The sequence below is a fragment of the Bos grunniens genome, chromosome X (genome assembly GCF_055505025.1).
Source record: "Bos grunniens cultivar Pamir isolate PY7600 chromosome X, Bosgru_T2T1.0, whole genome shotgun sequence".
NCBI classification, from domain to species: Eukaryota; Metazoa; Chordata; class Mammalia; order Artiodactyla; family Bovidae; genus Bos; species Bos grunniens.
In genome coordinates this window covers 5,446,792-5,473,345 of record NC_141194.1, presented here as the reverse complement: position 1 = coordinate 5,473,345, position 26,554 = coordinate 5,446,792, and the positions used below count along the sequence as shown (strand labels likewise).

The 26,554-nt window shown below is 43.5% G+C and overlaps 1 protein-coding gene across 14 annotated transcripts in view; it reads right to left on the bottom strand.

Moving 5' to 3' along the window:
- The window catches only part of LOC147339722 (uncharacterized), a 496,256-nt gene that overhangs the window by 279,174 nt on the left and 190,528 nt on the right, over positions 1-26,554 (bottom strand). For 2 of the 14 annotated variants that reach the window (XR_015159002.1, XR_015158997.1), the window contains one exon: positions 4,303-5,746. The exons of the other annotated variants lie outside the window; for them this stretch is intronic. The gene's annotated coding sequence lies outside the window, so the exon portion shown is untranslated. Of the gene's footprint in view, positions 1-4,302; positions 5,747-26,554 lie in introns of those variants that run through there. 14 annotated transcript variants of the gene reach the window in all.

Below are 26,554 nucleotides of genomic sequence, written 5' to 3'. Positions count from 1 at the left end.
CCACATCACCCGAAAAGATCAAAGGAGCCACTGCCTTTCCAGCTCATGTATCTAGTTTCTCCACTCCATCCTCCACACTGGAAAGGATTCCTGAAAAGTTATTCTGCGAAATAATGCCATTTGCCTCAACATGGATGGACCTAGAAATTGTCATACTAAGAGTGGTCAGTCAGACAAAGAAGGAGAAATATCAGATGACATTCCTTATACTTGGAATCTAAAAAGGAATGATACAAATGAATGTACTTACAAAACACAAAGAGATTCACACACTGAAAGAATGAAGTAACAGTTGCAGGGGAAGGGATTCTTAAGGAGTTTGGGATGGACATGGACACACTGCTGCATTTAACATGGAGAACCAGCAAGGACCTGCTGTCCAGCACAGGGAACTCTGCTCAGTCCTCTGTAATAACCTTATGGTCACCAGGGGGAAGGATGTGGGAAGGGATAGTTATGGAGTTTGGGATGGACATGGACACACTGCTCCATTTAACATGGAGAACCAACAAGGAGTTACTGTATAGCAAAAAAAGAAAAGAAAAGTTATTATGCAGTACTTAAACATTTTTGAGTGAATGACAGACGGAATGTCAATGTGCCCCATTCACATTCCCCTATCTAAGGATCGCTGGAGGAGATTCTTCTGAAGTCGACGAGCCGATCTTAATAGCATTCATCTTCCATGCCTGAGATCGTGGTACTGACCAAAGATAGACCGGAGAGCGTTGAGAACATATGCTTCAGCAACACTGTTCATGATATGCAAGTTACAAACCTTCCTCGGCGATTTCCGTGGCATCCTCTTTCTCTGCAAGCAGTCTGCATTTCCACGTAACTCTTTAAAGAGATGACACTAACGTGTATCCATCCAAAAGGGATTGTTAAAAAGGAAAAAAAAAAAAAGAGCATTTTCTCAGCATCTTGAGGCAGAATATGTCTTCCCATTGGAAGTTAAGATCATAAATATTTTTGTACACATTTAGGTAGAAGGGAAAGATATGTAATTATGCATGTGATTGCTGACCTGATTTTCTGCTTTAGCTGACTACAAAGAACAAAAGTTTCTGTATTTTTGTAAAACAAAATGACTCCGTGAAAAGGACACAGGGCATTAAATATATTAATATACAAACTATTCTCAGTTTGCACCATGAAAAGGATTACAAGTTACAAGTGTAAGAGTAAAATCAGTAAGTATGTGTTACACGGTGTATGTGCTAAGCTTAGTCTCTCAGTCGTGTCTCACTCTTTGCGACCCCATGGGCTGTAGCCCGCCAGGCTTCTCTGTCCACGGGGATTCCCCAGGCAAGAATACTGGAGTGCATTGTCATTTCCTTCTCCAGGGCATTTTCCTGACCCAGGGATCAAAGCCAGGGATTGAACCCAGGTCTCCCACACTGCAGGCAGATTCTTTATCATCTGAGCCGCCAGGGAAACCCTATACTGTGTGTATATGTATTCTCCAGTTAAATGTATGAATTGCCTTATAGTCCCACAAAAAACTCGATAGATGTTGTTAATCTATCGAGTAACAACAACAATGGAAAATAATTACAGCGCCTGTCATTATATTTATAAATAAGACACTGATTCAACTAGTGGTTAACGTGGAAGTCATTTTTCTACTGCTCCCAGCAAGCACAAATAACTGTGACCATACAGTTTAATAAACAAGTACTTCTGTGAAAATTTACTTGTATATAAAAGACAGGACAGAATTTCATCTGTGTATTAACAGAGACAAATACTTTGGCCACCGATGCGAAGAGCTGACTCATTGGAAAAGACCCTGATGCTGGGAAAGATTGAAGGCAGGCGGAGAAGGGGATGACAGAGGATGAGATGGTTGGATGGCATCACCAACTCGATGGACATGAGTTTGAGTAAACTCTGGGAGTTGGTGATGGACAGGGAGGCCTGGTGTGCTGCAGTCCATGGGGTCGCAAAGAGTTGGACACGACTGAACGACTGAAAGGTGGAGAAGGCATGGATGAGTTTCCATGGATGAAGAGGCAGAGCACAGAGGATTTTTCAGGCAGAGGAACTACCCTGTGAGATTCTATAATGATGGATACATGATTATACATTTGTCCAAGCCCACTGAATGGACAACTTGAATAGTGAACCTTACGTTAAACAATGGACTTTGAGTGATTATGATGTGTCATAATGAGGTTTCATCTTTGATTTTATAAAAATGCACCATTTTTTATTAAAAAAAATAGTACCATTCCGTGATGTCAATAATGGGAGAAGTCATATACATATCAAGGCAGGAAATACATGGGAAACCTCTGTACCATCCTCTCGGTTTTGATGTAAAAAAACCTAACACTCAGAATAAAAAATAGCATCTAAAAGAAAATAAACACCAGGTCACAATCCCACTCATACTTCCACCACAGGGATTCTAAGGGCCAGTATTCCAGAGTGTGGAGACAACTGGAGATCTTCTTGTGGTGGGAGTGAGCTGGCCATGGCTACACTGAGTGTTCTAACAGTAACCGCTTCTAGCCGTAGTCCTCTATATTCTTGTTATTTCATTCCTGAATCTTCAGTGTATTCTGTTACTTTTAAAATAATTGTCTTAGCGCCTTGGAGAATTAAGGAAAATATGTGTGTCCCTCTAGGAGAGAAACCACGGGGTCGCAAAGAATCAGACACGACTGAGCAACTGAACTGAACTGAGGACAGAAACTGGTTGCACAGCCTGATGCTCTGGAGAAACCGGTTATAGAGAGCATGAGTGATCTGCTAGAGTCCGACAGCGGTCTACATGCTCAGGAGAAGTCTACATGCTCAGGAGACGTCTACATGATCAGGACAACTGCTGTACGCAACAGGGGAGAGTGTAACAGGTCTGCGGGAGGGAAATCCAAAGGAAGAATGGCTTTCTTGCAGCTTATGGAATGCGGTTTCATAGTTTTCGTAATTTGGATATTAAAGAAAATATGGACTTTAAGAAACACCAAAACACCAGGGAGGATGACTCTGAGTTTAAGCAGCGTACAGTCACAGGTGGATACGTCAGCATCGGCCACTGCTCTGAGAATCAGTGAAGCTGGCTCCTTCACAACGCGGAGCTGTGGTTCTTGAAATGGCCATCGCAAACAGCGGATCTCAGATTCCGGGGATGGATACAGCACAATGTCTCCTCATTGTCACAGCGGCTCCAACTTTTTCCAAATATAGAGTGAGAACTGCTGAACACCTCTTGAGATTCTCTGGGTTTTTTTCTTTTTAATTTAATGAATATTTGTTAAACATTGATTTGGGGGTATTACTATACTGGTAGTTAATTGGTTAATTGGAAAAGTCAACAAAAGTAACAGTCTAAAAAACAGAAAGTCAAAGTGAAACTGAAAATGTATACAACATTCATTCTCCCATACCTTGATGTATGTGGTTTTTTTTTTTTTTTTTTTTTGAATGTATGTCTCTTCAATCCTAAAAGAAACCAATCCTGACTCTTCGTTGGAAGGGTTGATGCTGACGCTCCAATACTTCGGCCACCTGATGCAAAGGGCTGACTCACTGGAAAAGACCCTGATGCTGGGAAAGATTGAAGGCAGGAGGAAAAGGGGACGACAGAGGATGAGATGGTTGGATGGCATCACTGACTCAATAGACATGAATCTGAGCAAACTCCAAGAGATAGTGACGGACAGAGAGGTCTGGTATGCTGCAGTCCACTGGGTCACAAAGAGTCAGACACAAGTAAGCAACTGAAAAACAGCTCTTAGCTTGAGCTTAGTATCTTTTTCTTTTCCATAAGCCCCACCTCTAATTACTTGCTTCTTATTCAGAGACACTGGTGAAGGAATTTAAACCCAGATTTCTGAGACAGATTACAGTATCCATGGATTTTTAAATGTCCAAGCTTTTCTTTTTCCTAAATTGCAATATGTCTAGGATCAATATCATATGCTTACTTCGTATGTTTAGAGAAATGATGTTACTTGGGGACTCTAATGGGTCTCTGAAGACTGAAAAGTAGTCATTAAAATATTATCTAATGTCAATCCATCAACAGGACAGACATTCTCTTTATGGATTACTTTTTTCTTTCCTTACATGATACCTATGGTATTAATTTAAGAAGGATTAAAATCAGAGACAATTAGAGACATTGAAATCAGAGCAAAGTTAATGTGTAGTTTTAGGTTCCATACATAAGCCAGACGTTTTACAAAGGAATGGACTAGGGGATTACAGGAAAGGAAAATGCCACAACCCTTTAGGAAAGGAGCATTTCAAGACTCACGAAGAAACGTTCAACATCATTAATAAAGCAGTTGCCTTATTGTGCCACTTGACAGAGTGTTTTATTGATAAATTGCACTAATAACAGTTGTGCTCAAAACGTTTGTCTACGATCATTGTAACAAGAAGAAAGTAATCTTTGGCGGGCTATGTGACATGCTGAAATCACACTACTGGGGGGATGACGCGGGACTAGATGTGAGGCATTTCCTTACGTATCCACTCTCGTGTCTTGTATCACGATGTTTTACTCATGCTCTTGAAATAATCCCAGTAACCTCCCACCTAAACCTTCATTGAAAAGAAACTTAACAAATCGAAAGTTGAGTGCAGGGAAATATTCATAGCAGTAAAAACTGTGAAGCACCCACAGGAGGCAGAAGGGAAGAGTAAGTAAAGTTTGGTATATTGATCAAAAGACAATCATTAAATTCATTTGGTATTATAGAAAATGATGCTGATAAACTATGAAATTAAAAGACGCTTACTCCCTGGAAGGAAAGTTATGACCAACCTAGATAGCATATTAAAAAGCAGAGACATTACTTTGTCAACCAAGGTCCATCTAGTCAAAGCTGTAGTTTTTCCAGTGGTCATGTATGGATGTGAGAGTTGGACTGTGAAGAAGTCTAAGCACTGAAGAATTGATGCTTTTGAACTGTGGTATTGGAGAAGACTCTTGAGAGTCCCTTGGACTGCAAGGAAATCCAACCAGTCCATCCTAAATGAAATCAGTGCTAAATATTCACTGAAAGGATTGATGGTGAAGGTCCCATACTTTGGCCCCCTGATGCAAAGAACTGACTCATTGGAAAAGATCCTGATGCTGGGAAAAATTGAAGACAGGAGGAGAAAGGGACGACAGAGGATGAGATGGTTGGATGGCATCAACGACTTGATGGACATGAGTTTGAGCAAGCTCCAGGAGTTGGTGATGGACAGGGAAGCCTGCTGTGCTACCGTCTATGGGGTCTCAAAGAGTCAGACACAACTGAGCAACTAAACTGAATGATAATTTGTAATATTAGAAATATAACTTAAGCAACCTTTAAAAATCATTAGAATGTGATTTTCAGTTCAGTCAGTCAGTGACTCTGCTTTTTAATATGCTGTCTAGGTTGGTCATAACTTTCCTTCCAAGGAGTAAGTGTTTTTTAATTTCATGGCTTCAATCGCCATCTGAAGTGATTTTGGAGCCCAGAAAAATAAAGTCTGACACTGTTTCCACTGTTTCCCTATCTATCTGCCATGAAGTGATGGGACCAGATGCCATGATCTTAGTTTTCTGAATGTTGAGCTTTAAGCCAACTTTTTCAATCTCCTCTTTCACTTTCATCCAGAGGCTCTTTAGTTCTTCTTGACTTTCTGCCATAAGGGTGGTGTCATCTGCATATCTGAAGTCATTGATATTTCTCCCGGCAATCGGCAATCTTGATTCCAGCTTGTGCTTCCTCCAGCCCAGTGTTTCTCATGACGTACTCTGCATATAAGTTAAAATAAGCAGGGTAACAATATACAGCCATGACGTACTCCTTTTCCTATTTGGAACCAGTCTGTTGTAGAATGTGATTTTAGTATGTGAGAATTCTGATTATTTTTATTTTTGCTTTGGCAGGGATCAAACCATTTTATTGGGAGGCTTTGAGCTTTTGACACTGAAAATACTAGTTTTAGTTCTGTGTAATTTGAATGTAATGAAAATATCCAAAGAAACCCATTTAGATGTGATTAACAAAACAGAGACCCATTAAGTCCGGAGTCTTGTAATAGAAAAAAATAATAATGCCATTAATGTTCCTTTTTGCCATTTAACAAACTCCAGAGAAAAGTGTCAAGTGTCTTTTTGCTATAAGCGACCTGTGCATTTTGGGAATTGTTGGTGTAACCTCTCTGAATAGGCTTCATTATCTGAAAAGGGGTAGGTTTGGAGTCAATCCTTAAATTGCCTTCAGTGGTAACATTCTCTGAATTTTATAAATCTGAGGAAGAAAATATATAAGAAGAAACAAACTCACCAGCATGGAAAAGTGTATAACAAAAGAAGAGTTTTAGAGTAAGTGAGACAATGAAAAACATTGAACTGGGACCATTTCAGCTCAGGATAAATGACATGGGTCTGTATAGATGTGTAAGAGGAAAGATAATTAATTCATTTCTCTATCGATGGATTCTTGGAAAGTTTCCAATGTAGGGGCTGGGAATCAAATATCCAAATGGAAAATCTACTGAATGTGCATACCTTAAGTTAACCCCAACAGACCATGGCCAAAAAAGCGGGGTAGGACATGAAGGATGGAGATACAGTCACACGGAATGAACTTCTTAACACTCCCTTCACTATCTTGAAACCTCTTTCTTGCCTGGATTTGTACACTCAAACCCTTTGTAAGAGGAGTGGTCAGAAGCCAGTGCCCCTGTGCTCAGCATTAACGAAGGACGCTAATCAATTCCAGGATGTTCAAACCAAGCGATGACACCATCTGATGCACTGAACTCACTGGTAAGCAGCCGTGTTCTCTTCCGAATACTCTTTATATTCTTCCCAGCTGTGAAGGCCACAGCTCACATAGGAAGTGACATCTAATACAATTCCATGCAGCCATAGACTATGCTTGATGATAAAGTCGCAGCTTCTTAGGAGTATGACTTAAGGGGTCATCATCAACATGGACCTATTTGAATAATTACAGACGCTCCTTCTGGTCCTGGATAAGTCTCACTAGTTTACAAAGTGCCTAGTATGGCATCTACACCTCAAATCTAGTGCTAGGAGGTTCTAAGTGAAAGTCGCGCAGTCGTGTCTGACTCTTTGCAGCCCCACGGACCATAAAGTCCATGGAATTCTCCAGGCCAGAATACTGGAGTGGGTAGTCTTTCCCTTCTCTGAGGGGATCTTCCCAAACCAGGGATTGAACCCACATCTCCCGCATTGCAGACAGATCCTTTACCAGCTGAGCCACAAGGGAGGCCCCGAAGGTTCTAAGAAATGGTCCAAAACAAGAATACTGACCGGACTTCTGGACCCTCATGAAAGAATGAACTTGACACATTCTTCCAAGGAAGCCAAGAAAGAAAGTAATTTCAGAATTCTGGGTTTGTGCAGCAGCCTAGACATAAATTTCTTTTAAAGGGATTGAATTTCATCTTGTCTCGAGAAACTAAAATAACAGGAAATAAGTAAGACCAAGAAATGAATTTAAAAGTGGGTAAGTTACAGAAGTTTTACATAAACCGTTAGAACAGCACAGTGTGATTTGTAAATGTCTCCAATGTTATTGGAAAACCAAACACGTATTGTTTTTTCGTAGCTTCGACCTGAGGCAAATAGGTCTGTGACAGCAAAGATCCTTAAGTCCAAACTTAGCCACCAGGGAGACCCTGAGTCACCAGGTTAGCCCCTTGATTTTTCTCATTATCATTTTGAGAGTCTATTTTCTTGATGTGGACCAGCCTAACAAAGGATTTCTTTTCCAAGTTAGTGATCATTTTATTGCTTGAATCTGAGAGGTCTCAAACTCTTTCAAATTTCAGAAAAATTTCACTACTGGCTGTTGGATTAATACTGACCCTCTTGCAACCATTGTGAATTTTAAATAACTTAAGTGAATTTACAAGAAGCTCACGTAATTTATGGTCCAATGTATTTTGGCCTGAACACTGGAGCACTGAACCCATGTCTCCTGAACTGGCAGGCAGATGCTTTACCATCTGAGTGAACAGGGATCCAGAGGGCAAGACCCTCTTTTGCAAATGCCAATATTCACATCTTAGTATCCAGTTTTATTTTTCAGGCACTTAGATGATGCCTTTTCAAGACCTGGAAGTTCTCCGTTCTTGGAACTGTTCACACACAGCTGGATATACAAGTAGTGGAAATGGAACACCAAGTAATTTGAATCTACAAAATATCTAAAAAAGAAAAAAAAAGAATTCCATGGAATTCTCCAGGCCAGAATACTGGAGTGGGTAGCCGTTCCCTTCTCCAGGGAATTTTCCTGACCCAGGGACCAAACCCAGGCCTCCCGCACTGCAGGCAGATTCTTTACCAGCTTAAGCCAGCAGGGAAGCCCACAAAATATATCTAACATCCCACCAAATGCTCACCTAGTCTGAGGTTCTGTGAATCTGAGGATCTGTGTCTTTGCCTGGTTTACATTTTAAATCCTCCTTGGGGAATACAAGGTCTCACCTTTATTTCTAGGGAGCCAGTAAATACAGAACTGAGAGCTTAGGGGTTGACTCAATGTGCGGACGACATGTTACTGAGATGTCTCAGATCTTATGGACAAACCCGAGTGAGCTTTTGTGGCCAAACCAATACAGAGTCTCGGGGCCTCCTCCTGAGAGTTCCCCTGCTTTCTCTCCAGCATGGAAGCTGGATTTCTTCCATGGGAGGCTCAGGGATTTACAGTGTCACAAACATGACATATGTCACCCTCCCTGAGACTGAGGCGTGGGCTGATACAGCATCACGCAGCTGGATTTCACAGGTAAATTAAGGTCACAGAGAGCCCAGGTTCAGGAGGGAAGGTACTGAGGGCTGGCATACATGCTGTGGTTCACTGGAAGTCATCTCCGGGTGTGTGCATGCTCGGTCACTCAGATGTGTCCAACACTTTGCGATCCCCTGGACTGTAGCCCCTCTAGGCTCCTCTGTCCATGGGATTTCCCAGGCAAACATACTGGAGAGGGGTTGCCATTTCTTTCTCCAGGGGATCTTCCTGACCCAGCGATCGAACCTCCATCTCTTACACTGGCAGACAGATCCTTTACCACTGAGCTACTAGGGAAGCCCATCTTTGGGACGTCCTATATCTGGTTTCCAAATACTCGGTTCTCTTCCAAGACACCAAAGTCATGTCATTCCAGAGTCAAGGGTGGGGTGAAGTTACAAAAGTGCGTCTCCTAAGAACCTTCAGGTGCAGAAGGATTTACTTGGGTGGGGCTCCTTTTGATCTGAAGGCATGTGAACCAAAGAGATGAGTCATTTGCCTCTCGGGTGTAAACACACAACCATGAGACAGGCACAGAAGTAGGAGAATGGCTGAGACAGGCACAGAAGTAGCAGAATGGCCACAGACACCTCAGTATGAACACTCAAGTTTCATACAGACTTTTCAACTGTGTGAAGACTCTTAGAACAACTGACTGTGGACGGTGGCCTTCTGAGCACCCAGATTTTGGTTCTGATGTACCTTTTCTTCTTTCAAGAGGCCAGAGCTTCTTGGAGAAATGACTGGTTCTCATTAAGGGTCAGGGATAAACAAGATGAGACCAGAACATCTGGACAAATCAAGAGAAATAATGATATCAAAGACAAGTAGAGTTAAGTCAGAAAGGCTCAGTGGCCAAGCTGAAGGAGCTTGCGCTTGCCGATGCTCAGCCAATTTCAGCTTCAGTAGGTAAGGACAGATCTGTAACTGAGTGAAACCTCACAAATATATTTCAGTTCAGTCGCTCAGTCGTGTCTGACTCTTTGTGACCCCATGGAGTGCAGCACACCAGGCTTGCCTGTCCAACACCAACCCCTGGAGCTTACTCAAACTTATGTCCATTGAGTCCGTGATGCCATCCAACCATCTCATCCTCAGTCGTCCCCTTCTCCTCCCACCTTCAATCTTTCCCAGCCTCAGGGTGTTTTCTAATGAGTTAGCTCTTTGCATCAGGTGGTCAAAGTATTGGAGCTTCAGCATCAGTCCTTCCAATGAACACCCAGGAGTGATCTCCTTTAGGATGGACTGATTGGATCTCCTTGCAGTCCAAGGGACTCTCAAGAGTCTTGTCCAACACCACACTTCAAAAGCATCAATTCTTCAGTGCTCAGCTTTCTTTATGGTCCAACTCTCACATCCAAACATAACCACTGGAAAAACCGTAGCCTTGACTAGATGGCCCTTTGTTGGCAAAGTAATGTCTCTGCTTTTTAATATGGTGTCTAGGTTGGTCATAATTTTTCTTCCTAGAAGCAAGCGTCTTTTAATTTCATGGCTGCAGTCACCATCTGCAGAGGTTTTGGAGCCCAGGTAAATAGTCTCTCACTGTCTCCATTGTTTTCCCATCTATTTGCCATGACGTGATGGGACCAGATGCCATGATTTAGTTTTCTGAATGTTGAGTTTTAAGCCAACTTTTTCACTCTCCTCTTTTACTTTCTTCAAGAGGCTCTTTAGTTCTTCTACACTTTCTGCCATAAGGGTGGTATCATCTGCATATATGAGGTTATTGATATTTCTCCTGGCAATCTTGATTCCAGCTTGTGCTTCCTCCAGTCCAGCGTTTCTCATGATGTACTCTGCATATAAGTTAAATAAGCAGGGTGACATTATATAGCCTTGACGGACTCCTTTTCCGATTTGGAACCAGTCTGTTGTTCCATGTCCAGTTCTAAGTGTTGCTGCTTGTGTTGCATACAGATTTCTATTTAAACCCATGAATTTGTACACACATTTAAAAAATCTAATTAGTTGATCATTTGTGAAGGTGAGAGGTGCCAATTTTTCAGTTTGAAAATCTAAATGTGTGTCTTGCTTTTTTCCACATAAGCAACAGAATGTGAGCTGAGATTTACATTTTCCCTACCGTTAGGTAAATGAATAAATTAGATGATCAGATTAGGGGACCTCCCTGGTGGTCCAGTGGTTAAGAATCCACATTCCAATGCAAGGCACGTGGGTACCACCCCTGGTCAGGGAACTAAGATCCCACATGCCGTGAGGCAACTCAGCCTCACATGTACCACAACTGAAAAACCAGTGCACTGCAATGCAGAACCCAGTGCAGCCAAAAAATAAAAAACAATCTCTACAAGGAGAGATCTTAGTAAGTCGAATCTCGTTTAATGATCAGAAATTCCTCTCGATTTTTAAAAGCGGTGTTAGGAGAGACAGAACGTTTGACCCAGGATAGAGCAAATGGTGGGCCTCCCCGGTGATCAGTGGTAGAGAACCTGCCTGCCAACGCACGACACCGAGGAGACACGGGTTTGATTCCTGGAGAAGGGCATGGCAACGCACTCCAGGATTCTTGCCTGGAGAATTCCAAAGACACAGGAGACTGGCGGGCCACAGTCCATGGGGTCACAAAGACTCGGACATGACTGAGCCGTAAACAACAACCGCCAATCATAAGAGGAGAGGATGTTTTCCAAGAAGACAAGCTCCTTGATGAAGCCAATGTCCTAGAGAAGACATGCAAAGACCAATGGCGCCCAAGTGGAGATGGGAGGATGTGAAGGGGACACAGTTCTGGTTCTTTCCTTCACCCTGTTTCTCTGGCTCTCAGGAACTGAGCAGAAAGGAAAACCAAAGAGAAACCAGGGCACCCGAGCCCTTACAAATGAGCTGACCACTCAGAGAGAGCCCCACGAGACATTTCCCTGCCCACCCTCGCAGAAGAGATGTTGAGATCAGATGCCCTCACTGTTTCACTTTCTGCAAGGGGGTGTGGAAACACCTCACGTCAAACAGTCGGGTCTGGCCAGAAGGAGAACCAAGCTGATCGTGCAATGGGAGGAAAGTCTCCAAGGTTTTCACATGAATTCAGAGAACAAACTCTAAGGGGCTTAGAGTAGCCCCTTCCGTGGGGGAGAAGTCATCCCTACAGAAAGGAGGAGAATTATGCCAGGCAAAACAGGATAAAATTATGCCAGGCAAACCACGGGAAAATTATGCCAGGCAAAGCATGGTAAAATTATGCCAGGCAAAGCACAGTAAAATTACGCCAGGCAAAGCACAGCATGTCCCAGAAGACCACAGACACACCCTCCTCGAATTCAAGGGCTCCAGATAACTTAGTATTTATTAATAAAACCCATTCCATAGGAAAAAAAAAAAAAAAAACAGGGGAAGGGTGTTGACAAGCATTTGTTCACATTAGTAAAAGTAGAATCTCTGAACAGGGCTACCCGTGACAAACATGGTCAAACAGAACAATAAACCAAGGATCTCTGAGAATGTAGGAGGCTACACAGGTGTCGTGGAAATTGCTCTAAGAGACTGAAAAAAATTGTGACCAGGTTTTGCAATCACAATGTGTATGTAGCCCTGTTGTCACTGGTAACTCTGGAAGACAAAAAAGGTACCCAACCAATGTGTACACTTGGACAGAGACCTAAACACAAATTACTACAAGAGTCATCTGGTCCTGACGAACTGCATTTGAGAAGGTACCACCAATAACATGGACTAGATGCAGAAAGAGCAGGCTAACGTGCAGAGAGAAGTTAGAGAAAAATCGAGATTCTGGGAACAGCAAAATAAGAATACAAACGTGTCTTAACACCACCCTGGTTAGTAAGAAAATGATTCCCCCCAAAAAGTTAAAACCCTGTGTCGGACAATCCAGCAAGCTACCAGGAAGTTATAGCCTCGGGGACACACCAAAGCAAAGTGGGCTTCCCTGATAGCTCAGCTGGTAAAAAGTCCACCTGCAATGCAGGAGACCCCGGTTCGATCCCTGGGTTGGAAAGATGCCCTGGAGAAGGGAAACGCTACCCACTCCAGTATTTTGTCCTGGAGAATTCAATGGACTGTATAGTCCATGGGGTCACAAAGAGTTGGACACAACAGAGAGACTTTAACTTTCACACACCAAAGCAGGAGTACTGAAGTAAGACCTGTGATAAGACTTCAGAGGAGCTTAAGACAGGCCTAGGAGAACCTCCTGGCTGGGCAAAATAGCTACTAGGAATGTAAGGGACGTGTTTCAGCACAGCCTCACATGCTCCGAGTCATGACTGAGTCTAAGAGGAGAGTATCTCTCAAAAGGAAGTGCTAATCCCATTCCAATCCCAAAGAAAGGTAATGCCAAAGAATGCTCAAACTACCACACAATTGCACTCATCTCACAAGCAAGTAAAGTGATGCTCAAATTCTCCAAGCCAGGCTTCAGCAATACGTGAACTGTGAACTTCCAGATGTTCAAGCTGGTTTTAGAAAAGGCAGAGGAACCAGAGATCAAATTGCCAACATCCGCTGGATCATCAAAAAAGCAAGAAAGTTCCAGAAAAACACCTATTTCTGCATGGATCACAATAAACTGTGGAAAATTCTGAAAGAGATGGAATACCAGACCACCTGACCTGCCTCTTGAGAAACCTATATGCAGGTCAGGAAGCAACAGTTAGAACTGGACATGGAACAACAGACTGGGTCCAAATAGGAAAAGGAGTACGTCAAGGCTGCATATTGTCACCCTGCTTATTTAACTTATATGCAGAGTACATCATGAGAAACGCTGGGCTGGAAGAAGCACAAGCTGGAATCAAGACTGCCAGGAGAAATATCAATAACCTCAGATATGCAGATGACAACACTCTTATGGCAGAAATTGAAGAGGAACTAAAAAGCCTCTTGATGAAAATGAAAGAGGAGAGTGAAAAAGTTGGCTTAAAACTAAGATCATGGCATCTGGTCCCATCACTTCATGGGAAATAGATGGGGAAACAGTGGAAACAGTGGCTGACTTTATATTTTTGGGCTCCAAAATCACTGCAGACGGTGACTGCAGCCATGAAATTAAAAGACGCTTACTCCTTGGAAGGAAAGTTATGACCAACCTAGACAGTATGTTCAAAAGCAGAGACATTACTTTGCCAACAAAGGTCAGTCTAGTCAAGGCTATGGTTTTTCCAGTGGTCATGTATGGATGTGAGAGTTGGAGTGTGAAGAAAGCTGAGCACCGGAGAATTGATGCTTTTGAACTGTGGTTTTGGAGAAGACTCTTGAGAGTCCCTTGGACTGCAAGGAGATCCAACCAGTCCATTCTAAAGGAGATCAGTCTTAGGTGTTCATTGGAAGGACTGATGCTAAAGCTGAAACTCCAGTACTTTGGCCACCTCATGCGAAGACTTGACTCATTGGAAAAGACTCTGATGCTGGGAGGGATTGGGGGCAGGAGGAGAAGGGGACGACAGAGGATGAGATGGCAGGATGGCATCACCAACTCGATGGACATGAGTTTAAATGAACTCCAGGAGTTGGTGATGGACAGGGAGGCCTGGTGTGCTGTGATTCATGGGGTTGCAGAGTCGAACATGACTGAGAGACTGAACTGAACTGAATCCCATTCCAGCAACAGCATAGAATCCAATTCATTGGAGACCCTCCCAAATTTTGAGACAAAATTGTATTGGCCCAAGTGTGACCCATCTGGAATAGAAGAGCATGGCTTAGTTCAAATGTAAATGTGACCCTTAGCATTCACAGCTATGTATGGGCAGGAAGCAGATTGAGAAATGTATTCACAGGGTGTGTTTTCTGGTTATTGAGCAGCTAAGGAACACGTTAGAAAGGAAAAGAACATTCCAGAAGATGGAGCCCAAAGCGGTGGAGAATAACAGACTACGGAACAACTTCCAGGAAGCTGACTTAATCTAGGAATACTTCCCACTCCTGGAGACGGGCCCCTCAGTAAATCACAGCCATGGAAACAATGAGTTAGACATGCACATGCCCATATGCACAGCTCGTCAATTTGTGTATTTCATCAACAGAAAAATAAAAAAGCTGTCACTTGTCATTTTCAACTTTTAGTGCTCTATCAATTTTTAAAGATGTGTCTACTTTTTTAAGTATAAGTGGCATCATCTGGACAGTGATATTAGGAATCACTTTATCTTTTCACCGTACTTCTGTACATTAAAAAGTAAACTCATGTCACTTTTAAAAAAGCATAACTCATGAAAGAGAAATTCTGAATCTAGCATCTTCTGTTGAAATTCTTCAAATATTGAAAGCTTATGAAAAACAGCTGCCGTAACATGGCTAATTTTAGGGGGGGCGGAAATGAACAATTTTATTGCCCCAAAGTTGAAGACTGAATTTTTTTCAAAGAAGATACACAAAAATATTCTTTAGCCATTAAAATGACCTAGGTACATTTTAGTATCATCAAGTTATGTTTCTAAATATCGTACTAAGTGGTCAAAAAAGGATGACCTGTTAGTGAATGCAGCTACAATCCAGTTCTTCATTACATATATATATTTATATACATATATATTTATATACACACACATATACCGGAGAAGGCAATGGCACCCCACTCCAGTACTCTTGCCTGGAAAATCCCATGGACAGAGGAGCTTGGTGTGCTGCAGTCCATGGGGTTGCTAAGAGTCGGACACGACTGAGTGACTTCCCTTTCACTTTTTACTTTCCTGCATTGAAGAAGGAAATGGCAACCCACTCCAGTGTTCTTGCCTGGAGAGTCCCAGGGACGGGGGAGCCTGGTGGGCTGCCGTCTATGGGGTCACACAGAGTCGGACACGACTGAAGTGACTTAGCAGATACACACACATATACATACATTCATACATATATATACACACAGACACCTTGCCACCGATGTAACAGTATGAGTGCACACACACTTCTAACTTAAATACATATACGAATAAATCAATGAGATAAAATGTCATAGTATTAAAATATTTCACAAAGTTAAAAACAAATGATTAAATTTCAATGCTGAGACCCTCACTGTCTGTAAGGTGATGACTTCCAAATCTATGACCGGCCTCTCACTTCCCATGCAAGCCTCACAAACTGCTTTGCTGATGCTTCTGAGGCACCTCCACCAGGCCATCCCGAAAACACGATGTAAAAAAAAAAAAAAAAATACGTTATTTTCGTCTCCCAAACCTATTGCTTGCATTCTCTAATATTTATCCATTTTCCCAAGACTATTATCTGATAATCATCATGGAGTGCTATCATCAATAGGCATTAATCAGTATATACGGTGAGGAACATTTCTGGCCAGTATAATGAGAATGAAATTTATCTCACGGGGTTGTGGAGGTTATTTAAATGCAGTGCCTTTAACATGCCCTGAACAAGTCCTGGGACAACTGAGCACTAAATGGACAGTAGATACCATTAAAATGATCATTATTATCATTCTCCTTATTCTTCATGTCATATTTATGTATGTATAGCGGTTTTGTAACTGCTGCTGCTGCTGCTGCTAAGTCGCTTCAGTCGTGTCCGACTCTGTGCGACCCCATAGACGCCAGCCCACCAGGCTCCCCTGTCCCTGGGATTCTCCAGGCAAGAACACTGGAGCGGGTTGCCATTTCCTTCTCCAATGCATGAAAGTGAAAAGTGAAAGTGAAGCCGCTCAGTCATGCCTGACTCTTAGCAACTCCATAGACTGCAGCCCACCAGGCTTCTCCATCCATGGGATTTTCCAGGCAAGAGTACTGGAGTGGGGTGCCATTTGTAACTAGCCAGCTTATTTAACATACTTCCGCTATCCTTAGTAGTATGAATTCTTTTGCCTTTCCTATCTTTTTTTTTTTTTTTTCAATGTGGACCGTTTTTAAAGTCTTCATTGAATTTGTGACAATGTTGCTTCTGCTCCATGTTTTGCCTTTTGGCCACAATGCATGTGGGATCTTAACTCCCCCACCAGGGATCAAACCCACATTCTCTGCACTGGAAGCAAAGTCTTAACCACTGGACCACCAGGGAAGCCCCTGGCTTTTCTGCCTTCAAAAAAGATGCTAATGTAGATTCCCAAAATTTTAAATCATTGCATTGGCTAGTGCTCCCACACTGATGTCATTAATAATAATGAAAATGACAGCAGATGCTCTTCTTTGCTGTTCACTCTAGTGGAATATTTCTTCCATCATCAAGATACATTTAGGCATTTGATTGTAGTTACTTTTATTCCTTTCTTTTCTATTTTACCTGGCCTTTTATCTGAAACAGTGGCTGAATTGTATCAAATTCTTTTTTGGCACTTATTGAAACAGCAACTTTTTTTTTTTTTATTTAACTTAATAACGTCATGAATTACATTAATACATCTCCTAATATTGAATCATTTTGGTATTCCTAAAATAGCTGTTATTTCATTATGGAGTATTACTTCTTAATATATTGCTGGATCAAATGTTCACTTCAAGAGTTTCCATTAATATTTATATAATTCAGATGACACATTATGCATATAAATTTCTTACTCTCTGGTCGCTGTCAGATTTTAATACCAGAGTTAATCTACCTTTATAATATTTAATACAATTAATCCTTTTTATATGGCCTTGGTCAGTTTTAGTACCACAGGGATTCATTGTTCCTTTAAAGTTCAATAGCATAGTAATTTCACTTGCCTCGTATTATGGGGAAAATTACCTATGAAATAACCTTTATCTGTCATTTTGTAAATGAGCAGAGAGAGAGTGGAGGAAGCCTTTGACAACCTTTTTCAACTGGGACCATGACTATTGGTCTGTTTAAACTTTCCTAAATTTCAGCAAGAAGATGTACCTCGTAAGTTACAAACATTCTATTGCTTTCCCTATATATCCCAACTTTATATTCTCACTTATCATCGACATTTCTCTCTCCATGTCTCCCACCTCTTTCTATACCTCACTTGGACTAGGTGTACACAGGATTTTTTTCTACAGGTTCTGCAGTGTGCACCAGGCCTCAGGAAAGTAGACTCTACAAGTAATGACCAGGTTTGTTTCTAGATGATAAACCAGCTCAAGGACAGCACACTTACATCTGTAAGCTTCTAATCCTTGTCTTACCGTAACTTGCACAGAGAAACCCATGGTAACCAGCATGATTCAACCACTTAAAGGGAACATGGTCACCTTGTCCTGCAATGAGACGATGAGAAGCCAGCTCCCAAATATAAGGACCGGAACCAAGAAAACAGCCAGGCTTTTTTTCCAGAACCACAGCTGCTGCAGTGGTCACTGCTGGTCTGTCGACTGGGGCATGCTCTGAGCTCAGACTGTGCTCTTTTAACTCTCCACCACGTGGGTCTGTGGGGGTGCCTGGCTGAAGACTGACCAAGAGAGAATGAGGTACTTGCATGTGTGGTCAGCCACCCCCCAATCCCCACTAGAGCCCTGGACCATGACGGTGCCCAGGACGGGGACCAAGAGCTGCACATTGGGCCCCGGGTCCATTTGCTCCTCCTCTGTCTACTGCACCTGATTAAGTAAGCCTGGGCAAGCAGTCTGCATTTTTGAAAATACTCAACTAGGTCAGCATGGGTTGGAGAGCCGGACAAGCCACATTGGTATAAACTGGTCCTACTACTGCTGTAGTCAAGACTTTCTACATCCTTGGAACGAGACTCAGGACTATACATCTGGTGAGAAGCCCCAAAGTATGGACCAGATGAAGCTGTATTAAGGTACACCTAACGCTGTGACCATAGGGGAACTCTGCCATTCTCAAGCTCTCAGAACTAGGCCAAATACTTACTAAGTATCAACAACCTCAGACATGCAGATGACACCGGCCTTCTGGCAGGAAAGTGAAAACGAACTAAAGAGCCTCTTGATGAGCGTGAAAGAGGAGAGTGAAACAGTTGCTTGAAACTGAACATTCAAAACACTAGAATCAAGACATCTGGTCCCATCACTTCATGGCATATTGGGGAACTGATGGAAATAGTGACAGATTTTATTTTCTTGGGCTCCAGAATCACTGCAGAGGGTGACTGCAATGAAATTAAAAGACACGTGCTCCTTGGAAGAAAAGCTACGACAAACCTAGATAATGTATTAAAAAGCAGAGACATCACTTTGCTGACAAATGTTCACGTAATCAAAGGTATGGTTCTTCCAGGGGTCACGTATGGATGTGAAAGCTGGAAACTAAAGAAGGCTGAGTGCCAAAGAATGGATGCTTTTGAACTGCGGTGTTGAAGAAGACTCTTGAGAGTCACTTGGACTGCAAGGAGATCCAACCAGTCCATCAGTCCTGGGTGTTCATTGGAAGGACTGATGCTGAAGCTCCAATACTTTGGCCACCTGATGTGAAGAACTGACTCACTGGAAAAGACCCTGATGCTGGGAAAGACTGCAGCGGGAAAAGGGGGCGGCTGAGGATGAGACGGCTAGATGGCACCAGTGACTCAATGGACATGAATTTGAGCAATCTCTAGCAAACAGTGGAGGAGAGGGGAGCCTGGCGCGCTGCAGTCCGACAGGTCACAAAGAATCAGACACGAGTTAGCAACTGAACGACAACTTGTCGCTTAAGCTGAATCGAGTTCCACAACAGGTGGACGGCAGATAACCACAAAGAATCATCTGAATCCATCCCATAACCTCCCACAAAGATTCCCACCCCTCCTTTTCTGCCCTTATGTGTTCAGTTTTCAATATCTGGCACCTTCTCTCTTAAGAGGACTGGGGTCCACAGGAACAAGGATAGCATTGCCAGACGTAGGTTGCACTCACTGCACAATAGCTGAAGGAAACTGGTAGAAAGAAACTTCCTTTATAAATCCTACCCTGTTTTCCTAAGTCTTATTTTTTTTTTAACTTCTCCTAAAACGAAAGATTTCTCCTTCCTCCTATTTTTTGGGCTATCCAGTCAAATTACTGTAAGGTCTATTTTATGGGATTAGAAATGAAAACATTATATCCTTTGAATTTTCTTCAAAGGACATTTTGGACTGAACTGTCTGCCAACGACATCTGCAGCTGGCTCAGTCTGATTTGCTAAATGTTTGGGAATTTGGGGGGTGGGGGGGCCTGCTGTTCAACACTGTCATTATTAAAAATGAATGTATATAAACTTTCATTCAAAACTGTATTAAAACCATACTAATAAATAAAAGCTGTAATTCTCTCATCGTCTCCCTACTTATTATGGCTAATTTGGGTATTCACATCTGTGGAGGAGGAGATGGCAAATCGCTCCAGTATTCTTGCCTGGGAAACCCCATGGACAGAGGATCCTGGTGAGCTATAGCTCATGGGGTCGCAAAGAGTCGGACATGACTGAGCACACCGCACCCATGGTGGGACAGCTACATACTGGTGAATACCGTACATTTCTTCACATTTCCATGACAAATACCCTCATTGGCAGCTTGAAACTGACCATGGTAGGGGCATTTCCACCACAGAAACTGGCAACGGCTATGAATCGGGACTTAAGTTAAACCTTTGTTGATTTCCTAGACTAAAGAATGTAAACATTGCCCAGACGCGTCTGACTCTTTGCGACGCTATGGACTGCAGCCCGCCAGGCTCTTCTGTCCATGGGATTCTCCAGTCAGTAATCCTGGAGGGGGTTGACATTTCCTCCTCCAAGAGATCTTTCCCAACCCAGGGATTGAACCCAGGTCTCCTGCATTGCAGGCAGATCTCTTTACCATCTGAGCCACCAGGGAAGCCCAGAGTAAAGGAAATGTTGGTTAAAATGGTAACACTGCAACAATAACCATTTTACAGCCAACATCCAGTGGACAGCCATTATACTGTAATTAACCAACCCACAGCAAAGCAGAAACGATCTCTAGGATTTGAAGCTCCTTCACTACCCAACTCAGCAAAGAAAGTGCTCAGCTACTCATGTACCAGTGAAGTTCTGATGTAAGTGTTCCCTATTTTGTTTTTGTCTTACTCACTAACACGAATGAATATACCAACCCACTGATGCTTAAAACTCGCCTACAAAAGCAGCTGCTAAATAGTTAAATAGATTCTTTACCATTGGAGCCACCAGGGAAGCCCTAAATAGTTACCAGCCCACCACTAACCATGCCAGTCTGTTCTCATTTCTCTGCCCAGCAGCATTAATTTTTAAATGGCTTGCAATTATATTTTAAACGTTCCCTTGTTTTATGTCCTTAATCTCTAAATGCCCTCTTAAAGAACCCTCATTACTTTGAGCCGGTATGTTTAAAAGAACACACCCACTTAGGGTTTTATTACACTGTTTTCTTATTAAGTTCTAATTTTATTCTTCCTGAGTCATAAAATGCGGCGTCAACTACTGTTCCCTTTATTGATTTATTGGGTGGGGGGTGTCCTTGTGGCCTAATATGAAGCCAAATGTGGAAATGTTCTGCAGGTCCGGGAGAGGAAGGCTCAGTCTGCCTGAGGGGGCTTTGCGTAACACAGGTATTAAATAGACAGACATACACGCTACATCCTCCTCAGTACTGTATTTGCTTCTTTGGTTACCAGGCCCCTGGAGGTCTCAGCCTCGGCTTCTCCCTATATTACTAACTGTTTTACCCAAGATGACTAAGCGCATTCATAGTTTATTTCCCCTGGGTCGGGAAGATCCCCTGGAGAAGGGAATGGCAACCCACTCCAGCATCCTTGCCTGGAGAAATCCCATGGACAGAGGAGCCCGGCAAGCTACAGTCCGTGGAGTTAGACATGACAGAGCAACTAACAACTTTCTTAGTTAAATGTGTCTCCATTTGTTGTAGGTATGTCTCTGGTAGACAGTTAATCACTTGACTTTAATTTGTAATGAGTATCTTTCTGTATTAACAGAGATTCTATTTGCGTGCGTGCACGCGAAGTCACTCAGTCGTGTCCAACTCTTTGCGACCCCGTGGACTGCAGCCCGCCAGGCTCCTCTGTCTATGGGATTCTCCAGACGAGAATCCTGGAATGGGTTGCCATGCCCTTCTCCAGGCTGCAGACCAAATTTCCACGCACGTGACGATATATTTTCAATTTGCTGTTCATCATTTTTGTGACATCTTTAACAGCCAACATCATTTCCTTAAAAAGTTAACAACTGGATCGAAACCACAGCTAAATTCATCAAAGCTATAAAAAGTTAGAAATAAATCACTGACAAACTCAGAAAAAGGAAAAGCCAACAGATAAACAAGCAAACTATCCACTAATTCCATTCTCTCTTTTTATCCCAAATATGGGTAAGTTTTATCATTTTTCAAGTGCAGATACACAGGTACACATGTGAGTATGTGTGCTAAATATACCATATGGGTACGAGGTGACACACACAGATCACGGTTTATATATATGATACATATTTCTATATCACACATGGAAACATTCTTGTCACTTGAGGGTTATTCCTTAACTCACTGCTGAGACTTTAGTAACTAGAACATTAGAGGCTCCTGGGAACAGTAATCCAAAATCTATCCTCCAGCTACTCAGAGCAGAGTAGCAGAAAACCAAACATACCAAGAAAAAACCTGCACATAATACCAATTAGTATACGATTCTCAAGGACAGGGTGGACTGTGATACCAAGCGCGTGCGCTGTCTGACTGAGTCCACACAACAAAGATGTATCTCTGGCCCACTTATCCTCAGGTGGATCCCTCATCCACCAGCTGTCACTTCTAGAGCTGGGTAGCCTCCCGGGGCCCTACCTGGCCCCCAAGCAGGTGAGTCTTTACCTGGATCCCCAAGCAGGCAATTCCTGCTCATGAAAGGGTGCGGGGGGAGAGCTTATGGTAGAGGAGCTCCAGAATTCAGTGAGCATCGGCCCGTCTCCTCGCCAGCCCCAGGACGTTACCTGTAGGACGTGGGTCCAGCAGAGGCCTGGGGGCAGCTTTCCCTTCCCTTCCTCCTCCGCCATCTGTCAGAACTCAGTCTCACGCTCGCCTCTAACTGCAGAGGGAGATGGGGACGACCCCTGCTGGCCTCAGAAGCAGGACGGTGGACGCTGGGCACAGCCCAGCTCCAGGATACAGGCGGCCTGGGTCCCCATGGAAGGAGGCACAGGCTTGTCCCCACCACCCCGGGGGGTGCGCGCTGGACCACAGGGAAGTGACCACGGGTCAGCGGGACACTGACCTCGCGCTGGGCTTTTCAACATCAAGGATCCGAAAAAAGGCCAACTCCTGTGAGAGATGATGTACGAAGCAGGCTTCCCAAGTGGCTCAGTGGTTAAAAAAAAAAAAAAAAAAATCCACCTTGCAATGCAGGAGACATGGGTTTGATCCCTGGGTCAGGAAGATCCCCTGGAGAAGGAAATGGCAACCCACTCCAGTATTCCTCCCTGGGAAACTCCACGGACAGAGGAGCCTGGCGGGCTGTACAGTCCACAGAGGTTGCAAAGAGTTGTACATGACTGGGCAACTAAAAACAGCAACAACCACCACCCACGTTAAAGTTGCTGCAACAGCGAACTCACACACTCCTTTCCAAAGGAAAGGCTCTTCTCAACACTTTCCCCTCTCTGCCTCCTAACCAGCTCCGGGGTATCTCCATGTGGTCTGGCATCACACGGTGTGACCCTATTCTTCAGAACTCTCGAGTAGGAAACTCTTCAGTGGCCGTTATCTCTCGATCCAGTGCTCTGACCACACTGGAATAATAAGAAAAGCCACGTTTCAAGACACTTCCCCCTCCCCCAGTCCTGACACTACACAGGCACTGTAGAATCTCAGCAACATGAAAATGGGGCAAGACGATGTTCAAGGAACCACGGCTGGTAAGACTTGAAGCAGTACATGCAGCTGGCCCCTGGGTGTGGAAGCAAACAGGCTGAGGCTGGGTTTCAAACAACACAGGAGGGCCATGTCTGCTGGTCTGGCTAGCTGCTCAGATTCTGGGAAAAGCAAGACTGGGAGACTGTGATCTGTGATGAGGATGTCTGGAGGGGTGTGAGGGTTGGGTTGGAACAGGCACAGAGTATATTCCCGCTCACCAAGTAGGGCGTTATGGTAGAGGAGGAGCTCAAGAATTCAGGGAGCATCAGCCAGTCTCTTCCCCGGCCCCAGGAAGAAGACATACATGGATGGCCAAACACAGCAAAAGATGCTCAACATCACTGACTATCAGCAAAATGCAAATCAATGCTTTAATGATGTATCACCTCACAACGGTCAGAATCACTTCAGTTCAGTTGCTTAGTCGTGTCTGACTCTTTGCGACCCCATGGACTGCAGCACATCAGGCTTCCCTATTCATCACCAACTCCTGGAATTTACTCAAACCCATGTCCATTGAGTTGGTGATGCCATCCAACAGTCTCATCCTCTGTCGTCCCCTTCTCCTCCCACCTCCAATCTTTCCCAGCATCAGGGTCTTTTCCAGCAGGTCAGTTCTTCACATCGGGTGGCCAAAGTATTGCAGCTTCAGCATCAGTCCATCCAATGAATATTCAGGACTAGAATGGCCATCACCAACCAGTCTACAAATAATAAATGCTGGAGAGGGCGTGCAGAAGAGGGAGCCCTCTAGAGTGTTGGAAGGAATGTCAATTGGTGAAGCTACTATGGAGAATAACACGACCAGCAACCCCATTCCTGGGGCATCCATCCAGACGAAGCTCCAACTCAAACAGACACATGCACCCCTCTATTCACAGCAGCAGTAGTGAGGCAGGGAAAGAGGCTCAGTGTCCGTGGGCAGAAGAGTGGAGGAAGACGACGTGGTGGATGGAAACAATGGAGTACTACTCAGCCGTAGACACGAATGGAGTTATGCCATCTGCAGTGACGTGGGTGGACCCAGAGATGGTCACACTTGAGTGCAGGGAGTCAGAGAGAGGAGGGCAAGCACCGCCTGACGTCACCGATATGTGGAATCTACCACACGACACCAATGAGCTCGTTATAAGATGGAAACAGGCTCAGAGACTCAGGGAACAGGCTTGTGGGTGTCAACGGGGGTGAGGGTGTGGGATAGATGGACTGGGAGCTTGGGATTAGCAGACGCAAACTATGACATACAGAAGGGATAAAGAACAAGGTCACACTGTACAGCACACGGAACTAAATGCAATATCCTGCAACACGTCATAATGGAAAAGAATGTGAGAAAAGAAATGTACACGTGTGTGTGCTAAGTCGCTTCACTCGTGTCCAACTCTGTACGACCCCATAGACGGCAGCCCACCAGGCTCCCCCGTCCCTGGGATTCTCCAGGCAAGAACACTGGAGGGGGTTGCCATTTCCTTCTCCAATGCATGAAAGTGAAAAGTGAAAGTGAAGCTGCTCAGTTGTGTCCGACTCTTCGTGACCCCATGGACTGTAGCCTACCAGGCTCCTCCATCCATGGGATTTTCTAGGCAAAAGTACTGGAGTGGGGTGCCATTGCCTTCTCCACATGTGTGTGTGTGTATATATATATATGAGTAACTGAATCACTTCACTGTACCGCAGAAACTAACCTAGCACTATAAATCAGCTATACTCCAATAAAATAAAGTTAAAAAAAAATTACAAGTTTTCCTAAGCACAACACTTAGGTAATGGTTCATAACACATTTTTAAACTATATTTTACCAACCGCTTCAGAACACATTTTTCTTTAAAATCACAAATAAACGCCGAATTTTAATTTTCATCCTAGTACACATTTTGTGTCATTTGGCAATTTTTTTAGTCTAGAGATATTTAATGATTTTCATTATTATTGAAGAAACAAATGAGTCCATGAACATGTGAAGAAAGTGGGATTTCTTTAGAAAAAGAACATGTTACATATAACAAATACATGATTTGAAAGTTAAACTGTTGTTGCAATCCCTTGGTGTCGGGTCAACTTCAGGAAAGCTGATAAAAGAAAAATATTCAGATGGTATTTAAATTTTACATATTTAAAACCTTTTAAAAAAAGGTAGATGTGGTAGAAAAATAAGTGGTTGCTGGGGGCTGGAAGGGAAGCAGGAGCGAACAGAGGGCTCTCAGGGCAGTGGGACTATTCCGGACGATACTGTCATCGTGAAGACAGGACGTGGTGTATTTGGTAAAACCCATGGCATGCTCAGCGCAACAAGTAAGCCCTAGAGTAAACTAGAGACTCCAGTTCACAATTATATGTCAGTAAGTGAAGTGAAAGTCGCTCAGTCATGTCTGGCTCTCTGCAACCCCATGGACTGTACAGTCCATGCCATGGGATTCTCCAGGCCAGAATACTGGAGTTGGGTAGCCTTTCCCTCCTCCAGGGGATCTTCCCAACCCAGGGATTGAACCCATGTCTCCCGCATTGCAGGTGGATTCTTTTGCCAGCTGAGCCACCAGTGAAGTGCAAGAAGACTGGAGCGGGTAGCCTATCCCTTCAGCAGAAGTCGAACCCGAGTCTCCTGCATTGCAGGCGGATTCTTTACCAACTGAGCTATCATCGATTGTAACGGAACAGATGAAACTAAGGCAAGATGTCAATGAAAGACTGACCGGAGTGAGAAACGAGGATACACAGGAACTCTGCCCTTTCTGCTAAATTTTTCTGTAAACCTGAAAGTGCTCTGAGAAATAACATCTGTAACTTTTTAAGCAAAACAAAACCCCTCCATCTGCAGAGCTTAGAAAATGAAATGTTTATGATGGTAGGACATTGAGGTGATGTCTTTATCAGTAAGTTGCAGAGACAGTCTGAATGCATGGCACAGCACATCACAATATGTGAAATACAATTTGGAATTAAACAAACTTCCAAAAGAAAAAAAAAAGCAAGTGATCCAAAGTCTCAAGACCAAAGTTCCATATGGTTTGCATAAAAGCCTACCTGAAGAGGTTACACGACGATTTCCAGGGGCTTCCTGCACCCCCTGACCCCCGCCCTGGCTGTCTA